This window comes from Lepus europaeus, chromosome 23 (genome assembly GCF_033115175.1).
Source record: "Lepus europaeus isolate LE1 chromosome 23, mLepTim1.pri, whole genome shotgun sequence".
Lineage (NCBI taxonomy): Eukaryota > Metazoa > Chordata > Mammalia > Lagomorpha > Leporidae > Lepus > Lepus europaeus.
In genome coordinates this window covers 28,560,595-28,577,620 of record NC_084849.1, presented here as the reverse complement: position 1 = coordinate 28,577,620, position 17,026 = coordinate 28,560,595, and the positions used below count along the sequence as shown (strand labels likewise).

General features: G+C 59.3%; 1 protein-coding gene across 6 annotated transcripts in view; it reads right to left on the bottom strand.

The window, feature by feature from the left end:
- The window catches only part of ARVCF (ARVCF delta catenin family member), a 40,889-nt gene that overhangs the window by 18,204 nt on the left and 5,659 nt on the right, over positions 1-17,026 (bottom strand). The window contains exons 1-2 of one of the 6 annotated variants that reach the window (XM_062182809.1): positions 11,442-11,543; positions 921-996 (exon numbers count right to left, since the gene is read on the bottom strand). The exons of 4 other annotated variants lie outside the window; for them this stretch is intronic. The gene's annotated coding sequence lies outside the window, so the exon portion shown is untranslated. Of the gene's footprint in view, positions 1-920; positions 997-11,441; positions 11,546-17,026 lie in introns of those variants that run through there. One more of the 6 variants, XM_062182810.1, reaches the window with a different exon arrangement.

Below are 17,026 nucleotides of genomic sequence, written 5' to 3'. Positions count from 1 at the left end.
CTCAAAATGCAATTTCTATATTAAAACAATAAATATGGGGGTGTCATGGAAAACAAAATGTGTGCATGAATTTTTAAGACAGATGGCGGAGCATCAGAGCATCAGAGCTGCTGTCTGTGGTTGGGGCTTGGCGTGGAGGGGTGAGGGGGGCAGGCAGGGACATGCGATGCTGCTGGCCTGGGGTGGCCCTGGCTCTCCCCGCTGGAAGGTCCAGCAAAGTCCTTGTGACCCTACCCAGACCCCACAGCGGCCAGCTTCACAACACTGTTAGTGCTCAGGCCCCCATCTTGCAATAAAATGACTGGGCAGCCCGGTGGGGGGGTGGGGGGTGGGGCTGACCACACCCCAGGAACCATGGGACAAAAGCCAACGTCCAGGCCAGGAAACATCAGATGCCCCTTGGGAGAGGGGTTGGGGGGAGTACGGGGTGGGGGGGCGGGCCAGGGCAGAGATGACATTCTGGAAAAAAAAAAAACGACCACAAAGCAAAGCAAACAGCCCCGTGCCAGCCACAGTGGCCCTGGCTATGCAGCCGGGGGCTGGACAGGGGCCTCGGCTAGTGCTGCCAGGGCAGGGGTTGGTGCAAGTGGGGAAAATGAGCTGCCCAAGGCCACTCAGGTGGGGACAGAGATGGGGGAGGGGACGGACGGGCAGGTGGAGCTGTGGTGAGGGAATGGGAGGGAGGGGCTGGGTGAGGGGGACCGGATGGGTGGGCTGGTGACAGGCAGGTAGCAGGATGAGTGGGAGAATGGAGGGAGGGGCCGGGCGGGCAGAAGGAAGCAGCAGGCTTCCGTGGGAGCAAACCGAGTTCAATGCTCGCCCGATCTGGGAACTGAAGGCCTCGTCGGAGGAACTCCGGGCTGGGAGCCGAATCCTCCCCCCAGCCCCCGGAAACCCAAACTCCACGTCTTCTTGCTGACCTTGACATTCCTCCTCAGGAGGCGGCCGGCCAAAGCCTTGCTCCGGAAAATCAAATTATGGGGCCCAGAGTCCAATCTGGGTGAGGAATCAGAGGAATTTCCTAGGGGTCAGGCTCCGCCCCCACACGCCACGTCCCGCCACGTCCCACGCAGGAGAGGGTGCCTGCTCCCCAGGGGGTGGCCCTGGGCTGCCTGGGAGGACACCCTCAGCACCGCCAGCAGCCAGGCCTTGTGGGGGGCTGGGGACACACAGGGCCAGGCTGGGGTCAAGCAGGCGGGGAGGTCCAGGGCGTGGCGTTCACGTGGGGTGGAGATTGCATCCAGCCATCCATCGTGCCAAAGGCAAGGACCACAGGGTCCTCTGGCAGTCACTGCTGGCCCTGGGGTGCTCCGGCTGTTTCCAGTCCCCTGGTCTCTCACGCCAAGGAGAGCTGCGGCCACATGACCTCGTAACAAGGGAACATTTCTGTACATGCAAACAAGGGTGTGCATGTGTGGTGCTCATGGCTTTTTTTAATAAAATGACTCTGGGGACCAGTGGGTAAAGATGCCGCCTTCAAAACACCAGCATCCCGTATGGACACCGGTTCGAATCCCTGCTGCTCCACTTCCGCTCCCGCTCCCTGTTAATGTGCCTGGGAAAGCATCAGAAGATGGCCCAAGTCCTTGGGCCCCTGCATGCACGTGGGAGACCCAGAGTAAGCTCCTGGCTCCTGGCTTCAGCCTGACCCAGCCCTGGCTGTTGTAGCTATTTAGGGAGTAAACCAGTAGATGGAAGATAGCGCTCTCTCTGTCTCTCTGTCTCTCTCTCTCCCAATCCTTCTCTCCTTCCATCTCTGTCTCTCTGTAACTCTGCCTTTTAAACAAATCTTTTTTTTTTTTTTTTTTTTTTTTTTTTTTTTTTAAAGGCTCAAACAAGGGACGTGGAGAGGCGGCCTCGCACCCTTGGAACAGGCTGGAAGGGGGCACGGAGCATCTGTGCCTTGTTCCACGGAAGCACCAGCTGCTGGCACAGGAACAGGAAAGGCTGACACCCGCCCCGGCAGGGAGGCCGGGGGCTGAAGCTCCCCAGGGCCCAGGGTGGTGCCCGCCCACTGCCCAAGACAGCAGTGGGAAAATCAGGCAGCCAGGGCCCTAATCGGATTCGGCCTGGAAATTAGATTTCCCTGGCAGAGGAGGCGCGCCACGGTGGGCCAGACGCCAGGGTGTGTGTGCCTGGAGATGGCCGCTCGGTGACCTCCTGTGGCCCCCACCCCGGGAGGGCCGCGGGAGGCACCCACCCCTGCCCACTGACCCTGCAGCGAACACTTTGCAGGGGGTTCTTCCCTGCACTAATGGGGTGCTGGAGGCAGAGGGCCTGCTGGGTGGGTGGTCCAGGGGGCTGGTGCTGGCACTGGGGAGGCCTCAGGGGGTCAGCAAGCCCAGGTCGTGTACCAGATGTGGGCGGGGGGCAGGTGGGTGTCCAGTGACGGCTCCTCCTTTCTCGGAGGCCTGAGCTACAGGGAGCCACCGCTGGATGCCTGCTTCTGGCGCCAACGATAGCACCTTCATGTCTCCAGGGTTTCTGTTTTTCCAGGAGGACATGGAGATGGGCTAGACGGGAGTCCCTGGGGCTCCAGACTCCAGCTGCAGAGGCCCCCAGGCTAGGGCATGGGCGGCAAGGCTCCGCCTCCTCTGGGGTCCCTGCGTCAGCAGCCTGCCCCAGGGCAACCCTGAGAGGACTGGGGGGCTCCAAGCAGGCAGGGTCCTCTCCCTGCAGGCTCAGCCCTCCCACCCACTGCATCCCATGCCGGGGTGTAGACACCAACTGCAAGACACTCAGGAGGGGCCGGTGCTGTGGCATGGTAGGCTAAGCCTCTGCCTGCGGTGCCGGCATCCCATACGGGCACCAGCTGGAGTGCTGGCTGCTCCATTTCCAATCCAGCTCCCTGCTAATGCAATTGGGAAAGCAGTGGAAGACGGCTTGATGGCTTGGACCCCTGCACTCACATGGGAGACCTAGAAAAATCTCCTGGCTCCGGGTTTCTGATCAGCCCAGCTCCAGCTGTTGGGGCCATTTGGGGAATGAACTAGCAGACGGACAATCTCTGTGTGTCTCTCTCAGTAACTCTGCCTCTCAAATAAATCTTAAAACAAAAACAAAAGCCAAAGCCAGACACTTGGGGAGAACAGGGTAGCATGGAGTTACGTTGCCCCTCCGAGGGCTGGGGCCTCACAGCCAGGCTGGGCGCTCACTCAGGCACAGGGGCGTAGGAGCCACGTCCCTGCTGCCACCCTGATGGCCCTACCGAGGCACAGTCTGGAACAGCCGTCCAGCCGGTCCAGGGGTTGGGAGTGGGGGTGGGGCGCTGGCTGGGCAGGTGCAGAGACACCGCGATGGCTGCCGGCCCGTGAGCCCGGTGCCCTCTGCCTGGAATGCCCTTCTCCCCACCATGGTGGGTGGACCCCTTCTTCCCAGCCCCTCCATCACCATGGCAACGCCCAGGCTTCTCCAGACGGACAGAGCCTCTTTGTGGCCACACAAAGCCCTTTTGAGGGGCGGTGGGGGGTGCAGCCCCTGGGAGCCTGTGGCCGCAGAGCCCCTCAGCCTGGCCCACCACCACCCCCATCCCGCCCCATGTTACGGAGCCAGGGTGGGAGAGCCTGGTGGTTAGGGGCTGGGATCCAGTGCCACCTGCCCACTGAACGGTCCCTGGGGAGGACAGGCCACAGCTAGGCAGAGACCCACGGCCTTGAGCCAACACTTCCTGCTCAGGACCCAGACACCTGGGGCCAGTGGAGGCCCTCAGGGTGGGGGTGGGGAACTGGCCAGCAGGAAGCCTTCCGTAAGGGGGCTGGGTGGGAGGTCGCCCCAGGTCTGCTGAGAGGGCTGGCCGTGGCATCTGGGCACCACCCCAGCCCACTGGCTCTTGACTCCCTGGCCCTGTTGGGCACCCTGAGCCAGCCTTGCTGTGGCCACAACCCCAGGGCAGGACTGGACAAGAGGGGACCTCGCTGCAGACTGGCTTGTTCCAGGGGCAGGGGGGACTTCAGGGGGGTTCTGCTGCACGGCGACAGGGATCCAATACAGACCCTCCCTGCAAGAGTGGCAGACGCATCCCCACGCCGGCCCCACGCAGTCAGGGGGTGGATGCGCCGGCCCAGCCCTGGAGCCCGGCCCCGTCCCTGCCTGGGGGTCCCTGTCTACCCTGCCTGCTGCTGCTGACCAGGCGTTTTTGGCAGCATCCCTGCGTGCCGGGCACCCTGCCCGGGAGGCCCTCCCCAGGCGACCTCAGGCTGACCCATGGCAGTCTTTGCTAACTAAGCCTCCGGGTGGGAGGCACAGGTCCCAGTGGCAGCACGAGGCAGCGCTGGCCCCGGGGTGGGGTGGGGGGGAGATCCGTCCCTTTGTGGTCCAATCGACACAGGCCCTGGGGAGGGAGGCCAAGGGGCCCGCCCCCGTTAGGGCGCTGCCGCTGAGTCAGCAGGCGCCCCGCGCCCCCAGAGGCCACCCCTCCCCGCCCTGCTTTCCCGGCCAGCTGCTGATGCCTGCGAGACAGCCTGGGGAGCCCTGGACGCAGTCTACCCTAACAAAGCCCCCTGGGCCTCCTCCATCCAGGCGTGATGGGGGAGGGGTTCTTGAGATGGCCCCCAACCCCCTAAGCGTTGTTCCCGGGGCAGGCTTGTTTTTCTTTCAAAGATTTATTTATTTATTTTGAAAGAGTTACAGAGAGGGAGAGATAGAGGGAGAGACAGAGAGAGAGAAATCTTCCACCTCCTGGTTCACTCCCCAGATGGATGCAATGGCCAGTGCTGGGTCAGGCTAAAGCCAGCAGCCAGGAGCTTTATCCAGGTCTCCCATGTGGATGGCAGGGCCCCCAGCACTTGGGCCATCTTCTGCTGCTTTTCCCAGGATCATCAGCAGGGAGCTGGATCGGAAGTGGAGTAACCAGAACTCGAACCAGTGCCCATATGGGATGTCGGCACTTCAGGCAGTGGCTTTACCCGCTATGCCACAGCGCCAGCTCCCTGGTGATGTTCTTGATGCTAGCTTCCTGTAACGCGCATCCTAGGAGGTGGCAGGTGATGGCTCAAGTACTCAGGCCCCTGCCACCCACGCAGGAGACCCAGAGTTCCCGGCTCCTGGTTTTGGCCTGCCCCCTCCCCCCTCAATTCCCCCAGGCTATTGGGAGCATCTGGGGGAGTGAACCAGCAGATGGGAGATCTCTCTCTCTCTGCCTTTGAAATAAGGGAAGAGAGAGGTGTGGGGGACCCATCCTCACTCCTTTACAGAGGAATGATGTGGGGCCCGAGCAGTGAGTCTCCCCTCACCACAGCCCCTGCCTGCGCGGTGTCCATGAGCTTCGACCTGGATCAGATCTGGGAGGAGGCGTGGGGACCTGGCTGGGGTGGAACTGCGGCCATCTGGTTCTGCATGGCTCAGAGGCAGGTGAGGGCCAGGGAGTGGGGAACTCCTGACCAAGAGCAAGGGTGGGGCCCACGGTGGAGGGAGGGCAGCGGGGTCCAAGCGGGGCTCCGTCGGGCTACAGAGGTGGAGAGGACGCTGGACACTGCCGTTTCAGGAGAGGGAGGCTTGGGCTGGAGACAGAACTTGGTGGCCGACGGACACTTGGTATCTTGGCTTGGAGATGGCACCAAGCCCAGCAGCTCCCGACCGTCACTCTCCTGCCATTGTCCACTATGGCACCGGAAGGGGTGGAGCCAACCCACAGAGGAGGGGCCCCCGAGAAGGAATAAGAGCTGTCATCCCCTGGGGATAGAGCCCCCTCCCCACACATACCCTCCTCCAGCCCAGGAAAACCCACGGGAGCCCCTGGCACGTGACCTTGAGCCAGCCCACCACAGCCCTGATTCTTCTGGGTCCTGCCCGTGTCGCGGGGGTCCTTGCATCCTCCCGAGAGCCCGAGGATCACTCCTTCAACTCCTGGAACCTGAGCTTGGACGCTGGCCCTGCTGCTCCTGACCCCACCTTCCCAGGGATGGGCCGGCCAGGGGCGCCCACGCCCCTGTGTCCGACACCACAGCATATGAGCAAAGACTGCCTCTGCGAGCAAGTGAGGCAGTGGAACGAGGGGGGCGTCTCCATCCCCACTCCCACCGGAGCCAGGCCCAGGCTGTCCCCACTGTCACAGTCTACAAGGAACCCCCTCCTGTGACCCCCAGCTGAGGTCTTCTAGGCCCGGATCTGGTCAGTGTCAAGGCCATGTCCGTGGCCTCCTAGATGTTCCGTCCACCGTGTTTTGCTCGGCCTGCTGGTGAAGAGGCTGGCTGCGATGCCTGCATTCCACAGCCAGGAAGCTGGATCAGAAGCAGAGCACGCGAGACTGGAGCCAGGCGTCCCCCTAGGGACGTTCCCCCACACTTCACCGTGGTGGCTGAACAGCCGCCCCCCACCCACCCAGCAGGAGACATTTAGGGAAGATGAACCCAGCTCTGAGGCATCGCAAGAAAGCAGCATGGTGAGGTTTGGCAGCATCAGGCCGTGAACAGGACTCGCGTGGAGAACCCCTGGGATCCCAGGCCTGGGACATCGGGGCAGGGTTTCCATTGGAGGTGGCTGTCACCTCTGGCTGGTGAGAAGCCCTCAGCTTGGGTGTGAGGGCAAAGCCCCTGGAAGCAGGAGAGCCGCCCCCAGGGGGACCCGCGACCGTGAGCGAGCGCAGCAGGAACGCTTCTGTCACCTGCTCCCGGGGAGCCCTCGGGTGGCTCAGGAGCAGGCTGGATCTGTGGGTGACGCCTTCCGCGGGGTGGGCGGAATTCAAGCGGCGTCCAAAAGCACGACCAGACCAGACCGAATATCGAATGTTCCGGGGGCGCCCTTGCCAGTACTGCCCCCGAAGAAGGCAGTGACGGGATGCCACGAATGTCACCAACAAAGCAGGCAGCCGGACGAAACAGGCCAGCTGCCGGAAATGTGGAAACTACCACGTCTGCATCGAGAGGAGACAGAAAAGTCGAACAGCAGGACCTGGCACTGTGGCGTAGAGGGCAAAGCTGTCACCTGCAGCACCAGTATCCCATATGGGCACTGGTTCAAGTCTTGGCTGCTCCACTTCTCCACTTCTTCTTCTTCTTCTTTTTTTTTTTTTTTTTTTTTTTTACAGATTTATTTATTTATTTGAAAGGCAAAGCTACAGAGAGGCAGAAGCAGAGAGAGAGAGAGAGAGGTCTTCCATTTGCTGGTTCACTCCCCAGATGGCTGCAACAGGTGGAGCTGTGCCAATCTGAAGCCAGGAGCCAGGAGCTTCCTCAGGGTCTCCCACGCGGGTGCAGGGGCCCAAGGACTTCAGCCATCTTCTACTGCTTTCCCAGGCCACAGCAGAGAACTGGAACAGAAGTGGAGCAGCCAGGTCTTGAACTGGTGCCCATATGGGATGCCAGTGCTACAGGCTGTGGCTTTACCAGCTATGCCACAGTGCCTGCCCCTGCTCCACTTCTGATCCAGCTCCCTGCTAATGCGCCTGGGAAAGCAGTGGACACAATATCTCATTGCACCTCACTCACCCTTCTTGCACTAACGTGAGATCCAATGATACAAGGCCTGTCTACAAGATGGGAGGAAGTGAGGGGGCGGGACATGTCCAGATGATGGGCAGCCCAAGGGCTGCTGGAGAGCATGATCTGAGCCGTTCGTTGTCCTGTTGGCTTGGACTGGGAGCTGATGCGGGGCGCTGAGAAGAAGGGAGAGAAGTCAAGGGGATGAGAACCAATGTTTTGGCCACTGCTGAAGACAGATGAGGCCGTGGAGGTTTGGAGAAGGAGCTCTTCCTGCTGGCCCGTGACAGGACTGGGGCTGGAGCGCCATGCTCTCCGCACCCGGGTAGGGCTCACCCTAGATCAGCTTGGACAAATGAGAACAGGCTCCCTTTGCCTCTTGGCCAGAAAAGAAAAAGACAGGCAATTGAAAACTTCTGAATTATTTATTTCTGGAATTTGGATTTTTTTTTTTTTTTGACAGGCAGAGTGGACTGTGAGAGAGAGAGACAGAGAGAAAGGTCTTCCTTTGCTGTTGGTTCACCCTCCAATGGCCGCTGTGGCCAGCACATTGTGCTGATCCAAAGCCAGGAGCCAGGTGCTTCTCCTGGTCTCCCATGAGGTGCAGGGCCCAAGCACTTGGGCCATCCTCCACTGCACTCCCGGGCCACAGCAGAGAGCTGGCCTGGAAGAGGGGCAACCAGGACAGAAGCCAGCGCCCCGACCAGGACTAGAACCCAGTGTGTTGGCGCCGCAAGGCGGAGGATTAGCCTATTGAGCCACGGTGCCAGCCAAATTTGGATTTCTGATACAAGAAATTTAGGGAACCATCTCATTTTCAATGGTATTTTTTAAAATAAAGCTTTATTTATTTGAGAGGTAGAGTTACAGACAGAAAGAGAGAGAGAAAGAGAGAGAGAAAGAGAGAGAGAGATGGGTCTTCCATCTGCTGGTTCATGTCTCAGATGGCTGCAAGGCCAGAGCTAGGCTGATCCATAGTCAGGAGCCTGGGGCTTCTTCCAGATCTCCCATGGGGGTACAAGGGCCCAAGGACTTAGGTCATCTACTGCTTTTCCCAGGTGCATTAGCAGGGAGCTGTATCAGAAGTGGAGCAGCTCAGACTCAAACTGGTGCTCATATAGGTTGCCAGTGCTGCAGCTGGTGGCTTTGCCCGCTATACCGTGGTGCTGGGCCCTGTGAGGGCATCACGAAGAACCAGGGGCGTGCGTGGTGGCACGGTGGTTGTGCTGCTGCGGGGACTCCCACATCCCATGCGGCACTGCCCGGGCCTGAGTCCCAGCTCTGCTTCCTGTCCAGCTTCCTTTTATTTTTATTATTATTTTTTTAAGGTTTATTTTACTGGGCTTGTACTGTGGCTTAGTGGCTAAAGCCACTGCCTGCAGCACTGGCATCACATATGGGCACTGGTTTCTGTCCTGGCTGCTCCACTTACAATCCAGCTCCCTGCTAATGCACCTGGGAAAGCAGTGGAGGACGGCCCGAGTGCTTGGGCCCCTGCACCCACGCGGGAGACCAGGACGAAGCTCCTGGCTCCAGCGTGGCCAAGCCCCAGCTGTGTGGCCATTTCGGGGGGGTGAACCAGCAGGTGGAAGATAACACCCTCCCTCCCTCCCTCCCTCCCTCTCCCTCCCATCTCCATGTGGGGGAGGGGAGGCCGACTACAACATGGATGAGGTGGAGAGCGTGGCGCCAAGGGACAGAAGCCGGGCCCACGGGACGAGTATTCTGTGGTTCCGACCCGCGAGGTGCCAAGGACAGACAGATGACGGACAGGCACGGTGGAATGATGGTTTGGGAGCTGTGTGCTGGGGGGGATGGAGTCCCTGTTCAGGGGGTGCAGACTTTGAGTCTTGCACGAAGAAAACGTCCTGGGATTGGTTCCATCACAGTGTGAATGCGCTCAGTGCTACTGCTCGGTACGCTTTGGAACGACAGGAAGAGGGGCAGGCACACGGCACAGCGGGAAAAACAGCGCTTGCGACACAGGCAATCCCACATCACGAGCACCGGCTCAAGTCCTGCTGCTCTGTTTCCCATCCAGCTCCCTGCTAATGTACGTGGGAAGGCAGCAGAAGATGGCCCAAGTACTTAGGCCCCTGCATCCATGTGGGACACCTGGATGGAGCTCCTGGCTCCTGGCTTCGGCCTGGCCCAGCTCTGGCTGTTGTGACCATTTGGGGAAAAAACCAGCAGATGGAACATGTGTCTCTCTGCCTCTTTATAATTCTTTCAAATACATAAATAAGTCTTAAAAAAGAAAAACTAAGCCTAGATTTCAAATTATTTTAGACCATTATAAACTTGCATTTTAATTCCCTTTTCCATGAACTTTTTGAAACACCCTCTCATAAAAGTGCAAAAGTAGCCAAACTTGTACTTAGAGGTAAATGAATACCCTGAAATGCAGCCATCGTGACACAATAAAGAACAAACACAAACAAAGACAAACGTAAAGCAAGGGAGCACACAGGCGTCTGGGTCCCCGAAGGCAGACGCTCACAGCAATGACCAAGAAAATATGGAAATTAAGGGGACAGAAGTTGCACCTGTCACCAACCACCTTTCCTGTTCCAGAAACAGGAATTTCTACAGATGACGGCGCAGAGTCCCCTGCTCTGCCTGCACCACCTCTCCCGATCAGGAAGATGCCCTGGAATCCGCCCCGCCTGGAACCGAAGGTCGGGCTGGGGGAGAGAGTCCACCTTGGCCAGGGCTGGGCAGCCTGGCGGGCAGCAGACGCTGGATCTGCTTCTGCCACAGCTGGAAGACGGTGCCCGGCCCTAGGCTGGGCCCCCTCAGGGGTCACCTCGAGGCTGGATTTCACAGGAAACGGGACTAGTCTCTGAGGGCCGCCCGGAGTCTGCGCGAGGCTCAGGGGGTGCAGCCTTGGAGAGGGCACCCCTGCCTCCAGCATGCCTCGCACACTGAGGTGGGCGTGGGCACAGAGGAACAGGCAGCGTCTCAGGGACCCGCAGGAGGTCACAGTGGGTGGCTGGTGGAGGGGTGGGGTGGGGGAGCCGGGCCAGGGCAGGAGCTTCCTCAGCCTGGGCCGCAGCTGCACGGCAGGGGACACCGGACGCCCCGCCACCCCCAGCAGGCCCTGCTCCCTGCCCAAGCCTGCAGACCACGGCCGGCCCCAAGGTTCACCTCTGGGAGGTCGTCCCCATCAGTGAACAGAGGAGATGGTGGGCAGGGCTGGGGACAAGTCACCAGGAGCAAGGACTGTGGCAGCCCGTGTGCTGGTCCCAGGGCCCCGGCTGCTGGCCTGGGTGGCTGTCAGAGATGCTTCCTCACTGTACCACAGCCCACCCATCACCCACTCCCACTCCCAGCAACACAGAAGTCCTAGAAACCCCAGCTCTGAGCGACATGGTCTTAATTAACGATTAACTGATCAACCTTATGTACTTATTTGAGAAGCAGACACACAGCACCCACTTCCACTCCCACCTGCTGGCTCACTTCCCCACAGGTTTCTGACGGCCAGGCTGAAGCTGGGAGCCAGGAACTCATCCCAGGTCCCCCTCATGGATGGCAGGGACCCAAATACTTGAGCCATCACCTGCTGCCTCCCAGGAAGCTGGGGTCAGGAGCCAGAGCCAGGATTCAAACTCAGGCACTCTGGATGTCTCAACCACTGGGCAAGATGCCTGCCTCCCAAGGCTTCATTTAAAACCAAGTACGTGCAATTTGAAAATCAACTGAATAAGACAATCAGAAACGTATCTACAGTAATGGATGAAATCCACGCTGTTCTGAAGAAAGATAATATAAAGATTGAAGACAAAGATCAGAAATCCAAGGAAAATGGTGCAAGTGTATGATAAAATGTGCTGTACTAATGAGGAATGGTGTTAAATAATGTAATATAAAAAATCATGACAAAAAATAAAATAAAATAAAACCAAGTACGGGCCAGCGCTGTGGCGTGGTAGGTAAAGCTGCGTGTGCAGTGCCAGCATCCCATATGGACAGCGGTTAGAGTCTTGGCTGCCCCACTTCTGATCCAGCTCCCTGCTAATGTACCTGGGAAAGCAGTGGACGATGTCCCAAGTGCTTGGGCCCTGCACCTGCGTGGGAGACCCGGATGAAGCTCCTAGCTCCTGGCTTTGGCTTGGCCCAGCTCCGGCTGTTGCGGCCATCTGGGGAGTGAAGCAGCAGATGGGAGATCTCTCTTTCTCCGTTTCAAATAAATAAATCTTGAAAAAAAAAAAATAACCAGTAAGGGGCAGGCAGCAGTTCAGACACCTCTTGGGCCACCTACCCAATGGCCGCTGCGGCCGGCGCATCTCGCTGATCCGAAGCCAGGAGCCAGGTGCTTCTCCTGGTCTCCCATGCGGGTGCAGGGCCCAAGCACTTGGGCCATCCTCCACTGCCTTCCCGGGCCATAGCAGAGAGCTGGCCTGGAAGAGGGGCAACCGGGACAGAATCCGGCGCCCCAACCAGGACTAGAACCCGGTGTGCCGGCGCCGCAAGGCGGAGGATTAGCCTGTTGAGCCACGGCGCCGGCCCTCGAATCCTGGCACCTCTGTTTCTAACCCAGCTTCCTGCTAATGCACGCTACGGGGCCGCGGAGGGAGGGGGAGCAACAGCTGATGGCTCAAGCACTCAGGCCCCTGCCAGCCACGTGGGAGACCCGGATTGAGTTCTGCACTCCAGCCTGGCCCAGCCTCATCCATTTGGGCCATTTGGGGAGTGAATCAGCGGATAGAAGAGCTCTTTCAAATAAATGTTTAAAAAGATTTATTTGTATTTATTTGAAAGAGAGAAGAAGGGAGAGAAAGAGAGATCTTCCATCTGTTGGTTCACTCCCCAACTGGCTGCAACAGCTGGAGCTGTGCCAATCCGAAGCCAGGAGCCAGGAGCTTCTTCCGGGTCTTCCATGTGGGTGCCCAAGGACTTGGGCCATCTTCCACTGCTTTCCCAGGTGCAAGAGCAGGGAGCTGGATCGGAAGAGGAGAGTCCGGGACGCGAGTCTGCATGCGTACGGGATGCCGGCGTCACAGGTGGCAGCTTCACCCGCTGTGTTTTTAAAGATTTGGAAAAACGAAAATGAGCCAATGCCCTTGGTTCACAAGTCTGGTGGATAAACATCTAGAAGTACTTCTTCATGCACAAACGCTTCCTGAGTCAGCTCAGATAAACAACAGCTCCCTGCAGACCGGCAAATGTGCGGGCAGGGGGCGATGGGTCCGCCCAGGAGCGAGCCTGCACCGCCTCAGTTCCCCCAAGGCAACATGCTGCAAGGGTCACACCCAAGTCCTCGATGCCGGCTGGGGCTGGGGTGGACACAGGGGCAGGGGCAAGCCCTGTGGGGCAGAGCTAGGGCCAGGCTAAGCAGGCTCGGTGGGGACCAGTCCCACCATGGCCTGGGTTCCTGACGATCTGAGTTCCCAAAGACACCAAGAAGCCCCACCTTCACCAGGCAGGAGGGACAAGTCAGGGTTCTCATGGTCTGCACCTGCTGCGGGGTGGGTGGGGCAGGAATCCCAGAGCCAGGACAGCCTGCCCTCAGAGGGCGTGGTGTGCAGCCAGGGTGCTTGAAACACACAGGCCTGTCAGCTTTGGCCTCCTCGCTCCTGCTGGAGCTCCTGGAGGCCTCCAGCACCTGCTCACTTCCCTTCCTGCAACCCGGCCCCTGTGCCACGTACCACGCCTCCTGGGTCCACACCCTGGTCCCCACGCCTCCAGCACCCCCCAGTCTTGTATGCCTCTCCCTCATCAGGCCTCTGCAAAGGTTCCCCAGGGCCTCACCTTCACTCATGGTATGCACATGGGGTGGGCGTGGAGTCTACGATTGGCCCCATAGGGCATGGCTGACCGCTGGGCAGCACCCTGGAGCCTCTAGCCCAACAGGGGCCTCACGGGCAGTGGTGGCCTCTCGCTGTGTGCACAGGAGGCTCAGCCCTGAGGTGACAGGTCCTGGCGCTCACCTGGGGGTGAGCACCTGCAGGAGTGCCCGGCACTGCCAGAACTCCCAACCCTCGGGGACCAGGCTAGGGGGCCAGAGGCTGAGGCCGGCACCCAGCAGCAGGCTGAGTGGGGGCCACTGCCCGGTTGGCCTGACAGCACACAATGCCCATGGCACGGAAAGGACCCAGGTGACATGACCCCGCCCACGTGCGGCTTCCAAGATGCGCCAGGAGGAGCCTGGCAGGGGACAGTTGAGGTGTGCGGGGGAAACCTGGGTAGCTGACAGGCAAGGCTCTTCCTCCTCCTTCCTGTCTGCTTCGTCTATGCTTTCTACCCACAAACCCACATTGCTTCACCACTAACAAAGGCAGGGGCCAGCACTGTGGCCCAGTGGGTTAAGCCTCTATCTGAGGTGTCAGCATCGCACATGAGCGCCGGTTCAAGTCCCGGCTGCGTCGCTTCCGATCCAGCTCCCTGCTAATGCACCTGGGAAAAGCAGCAGAAGATGGCCCAAGTCCTTGGGCCCCTGCACCCACATGGGAGACCCAGAGGAAGCTCCTGGCTCCTGGCTTCAGATTGGCGTAGCTCTTTTGCCACTGTGGCCATTTGGGGAGTGAACTAGTGGATAGAAGACCCCTCTTCTCTATGTCTCCCTCTCTCTGTAATTCTGCCTCTCAAACACCTAAATAAATCTTAAAAATAAATAAGTAAATAAATAGATAAATGCAAAACGGGGAGCCTGGCCCAGGCATGTCCTCGTGGCGTCTGTGGTACCCAGAGGCTGGGGCCTTGATCCTAGCCTGGGTGGCTCCTCTCCGTAGGGGAGTCGCTGCCCTGGGCAGCGTGAGCCTTGCCCTGGGCAGGGGGCTCCCCCACCCCACCCCCAGTCCGGACCTCAGTGCCCCGGCCTCAGCTTGCCCACACGCCCACTCGGTGCCCATGTCAGACGTGGGACTTTGCACCTGGCAAGCCGGGCACCTTCCTGCTGGAGGGCGCAAAGCCAGGGCCCCCCTGGGGGCGGGGGGTGGGGAGGACAGGGCTGGGCGGTGTCTCTGCAGCCTTATTAGGGTGGAAAGATGCCAAGAGCAGAAGTGTGTCCAAACGTCTGCCTGAGTGGCCTGATTAGACCGCTGGGCAGAGGGGAAGAGAAAAAAAACCAAACTTAACTAAAAGCAAATTTAACATCGTCCACTGCAAGGATGTCACCCCAGTGGGTTGGGCCCCGGGGCCGAGTGAGGGACACCCCAGCCACTGTCACCCAGGCCCAGAGAAGCCTCAGCCCTGAGTGTCCCCCCATTCCCACTGGGGTGTCCCTGCTGCACAGGATGGAGCATGCGACTCCTGGGAGCCCCAGCTGTGGGCCAGGTGGGGTCAAGGGAGCCCCGGGGCTGGGGAGAAGAGAGGTTTCGCAGGCAGGCCCCAGCGGCTGTTACAGCGGGAGGGCTGAGGGGGCTGGGGTCACCCTATGGTGGCTGGTGGGGACTTGAAGCTGGCAGTGTGGGCAAGTCAACCCGAGCAAGGGACAGCACGGGACAGCACGTGAAGGCAGCAGATGACGAAGACGGGTCTGCTGATCACAGCAGCCTGCGAGGCCGGGACGCAGACGGGACACGTGTGAGCCCCTGGAGGGTGGGGCCTTGGGTGACAAGCAGGCCAGAGCCTTTGACGTTTGAGAACGAGGCCAGTTCACCTCCCACTCCAGCCCCTCACCACACACACTCACACACAACATGACAAAGCCGCGTGGCCCTCCCGGATAAGACATCAGGAAACCCAAGCCTCTCACCACAGGGTGGCTCAGGGGCTGGGGTCCCCAAGACCTCAGCAACGTTCCTGGCTGGCGAGAGAGCTATGGTGACAACAGTTAATTGCACACTTCGATAAAGAGGACTCTGAGTGTGCCCGGCCCAGAGACATTGTATCTGAGGTGACACACATGCCAGTTACAGCAATGGGACGGGTACGTGCGGCATATGTGCCACACCGGAGTGGGATTTTAGTCTAACAGGGGCCAGCGCTGTGGTGTAACAGGTTAAGCCTCTGCCTGCAGCGCTAGCATCCTATATGGGTGCCAGTTCGAGTCCCGGCTGCTCCACTTCCAAGCCTGCTTCCTGCTAATGCTCCTGGGAAAGTAGCTAACTCATGGCCCAAGTGCTTGGGTCTCTGCCACCTAAGTGGGAGACCCAGATGGAGTTCCTGGCTCCTGAATTTAGTGTGACCCAGATCTAGCTGTTGTGGCCATCCAGGGAGTGTACCAGCAAATCGAAAAATCTCTTTCTCTTTCTGTCTCTCTTTCAAATAAATAAATCTGTAAAAAAAAATTTTTTTTTGACAGGCAGAGTGGACAGTGAGAGAGAGACAGAGAGAAAGGTCTTCCTTTTGCCGTTGGTTCACCCTCCAATGGCCGCCGCGGTAGGCGCGCTGTGGCCGGCGCACCGCGCTGATCCGATGGCAGGAGCCAGGTGCTTCTCCTGGTCTCCCATGGGGTGCAGGGCCCAAGCACTTGGGCCATCCTGCACTGCACTTCCGGGCCACAGCAGAGAGCTGGCCTGGAAGAGGGGCAACCAGGACAGGATCGGTGCCCCGACCGGGACTAGAACCCGGTGTGCTGGCGCCGCAAGGCAGAGGATTAGCCTAGTGAGCCGCGGCGCCGGCCTGTAAAAAAATTTTTTAAATGTAACTGGATTCTACCCATTCTCACGTGGGTTCCTGTACTGACTTCAGGCTCCTGACTCCGGCCATGGCCCCGTACCTGGCCACCACTGCAGTCATCCAGGCAGTCACCAGGCAGATGGGAGTTCTCGCTCATTCCTTCATTCTCTGTCTCCTAAACAAAATGCTTTCTTAAAAACACTTATTCATTTGAAAGGCAGAGTTAGAGAGAGAGAGAGAGGTCTTCCATCTGCTGGTTCACTCCCCAGTTGGCTGCAATGGCTGCAGTTGCACCGATCTGAAGCCAGGAGCCAGGAGCTTCCTCCAGGTCTCCCACAGCGGGTACAGGGGCCCAAGCACTCGGGCCATCCTCCACTGCCTTTGCAGGTACATCAGCAGGGAGCTGGATCGGAAGTGGAGCAGCCGGGACTCGAACCGGCGCCCATGTGGGATGCTGGCATTGCAGGTGGAGGCTTTATCCTGTGTGCCACAATGCCAGTCCCCACCTCATCTTTCCTATGAGGGCAGAGGGCACTGGCGAGGGACTGAGTGCCCATGATGGGTGACAACCAACTCGAGGATGTGTTGCAAGGTTTCCAGCTTCCAGTGTCGGAAGAAGCTGGTGGAGAAAGGCTGCGGTCTCCACTGTGAACACTTTTTAGTTCTCACTGCGTGTGTGTGTCAGAATAAACTCCCGGCAGAGTCAACACTGGGAGTAAAAGCAGAAGGCACAAGTACCTCCTAGAGGGAAAAAAAGTGCGAGGCAGGTCTGGCTGGCGATGATGACGAGCTAGGAAAGCCCACGACACACACGGAGCGGCGAGAGGAGGGAGAGGGAAAGGTCAGCATCTTGGGGCTGCGTTGTGGTACAGCGGGTCAGGCCAGCACCTGAAACTTAGCCCTGGGGCCTCCCCCACCTCCCTTCCAGTTGTGGGCCGAGCAGGGAGACACAAGCCACGGTTCAGGTTCTGCTTCCCAGTCTTCTACAGTGGGGCCAGGCCCAGGGCAGGGATGGCACCAACGCCACCACCCACCTATCTGCTGTC